Source organism: Seriola lalandi, unplaced genomic scaffold (assembly GCF_002814215.2).
Source record: "Seriola lalandi dorsalis isolate HSWRI2012SDOR001 ecotype SW California unplaced genomic scaffold, Sedor1 jcf7180002052390, whole genome shotgun sequence".
Taxonomy (NCBI): domain Eukaryota; kingdom Metazoa; phylum Chordata; class Actinopteri; order Carangiformes; family Carangidae; genus Seriola; species Seriola lalandi.
Window position 1 is genome coordinate 1 of NW_019522943.1, and position 965 is coordinate 965.

The 965-nt window shown below is 42.4% G+C and overlaps 1 long non-coding RNA gene across 1 annotated transcript; it reads left to right on the top strand.

Annotated features, from left to right (window-relative positions):
• The first annotated feature begins 9 nt into the window (after window positions 1-9).
• On the top strand, window positions 10-894 carry LOC147819525 (uncharacterized). Its single transcript, XR_015436857.1, has 2 exons — window positions 10-210; window positions 322-894. It is a non-coding gene; the product is annotated as an uncharacterized LOC147819525 (long non-coding RNA).
• Window positions 895-965: the final 71 nt, after the last annotated feature.

Sequence of the window (965 nt, forward strand, 5' to 3'; positions counted from 1 at the left end):
CAGTTTGGGAAAGGACTAGGGTTTTAAGTCTCTGTTCTCTTCCAGGGTCATAGAGGAGGAGCTGAAGGACGTACCCTCAGAGGACGTCCCACCCCTCACTCCACTGGCTGTGGAAGTGCAGACTGAGCAGGAACAGAAGGTGGTTAGCCAGCTGAGCAAAATGGTCCGCATCATTGGTGACAGAGTGCAGGGTGACACGGAGCTCCAAGAGTGAGTTTCTCAACCACTTTATCTCAGAGATCATGGTAGAATACTAAAAACTTGTATGACACCTTTTTTAAACATAAACTGTCCCTGTCTTCATTTATGTCTCTACTGCAGTGCAATAGATGGGGTGGCACAATGCTCTGGTTCCAAGTGGGACAGATTTATGGAAGTGGCACACCAAGTGATTGAACATGGGATCACCTGGGAGAAGATCGCTGTGCTCTTCTATGTTGCTGGCAGGCTGGCTGTCCGGGTGGGTGATCAGACCAGAATGGGTCATGGGAAGATCTGAAGTGGCATTTGTTATGACCCTCGTTTTCTCAAGATTTTAATTTGTTTTTGTTAAAAGATGATTTGCAAGGATCACCTGTCCATTTAACAATGTGGGTAGTGTTGTGACTTACTTTACAATGAGGAAGGTCTGTTCAGCTGTAATGATATCGTTACTTAGACTACCTTTACTTTTTCATTTTCAATTGCCCACATGGTACAAAAACCTCCTCTACTTTGAGTAGTATGATAGAGACTGACAGGGAACTGAATTCTGCACATGCCAACTAATAGATAGATAGATAGATAGATAGATAGATACTTTATTTATCCCGTAGGGGAAATTTGTGTGGCCATTAGCTCATTGTTGATGATAATAATAAAAACAATTAATGATAAATAAACAATAATAATAATTAGATTAGTCCACTTCCTTTGGCTGAGTTGTTGTATAGCCTGATCGCAGTGGGCACAAAGGATCTCCTGAG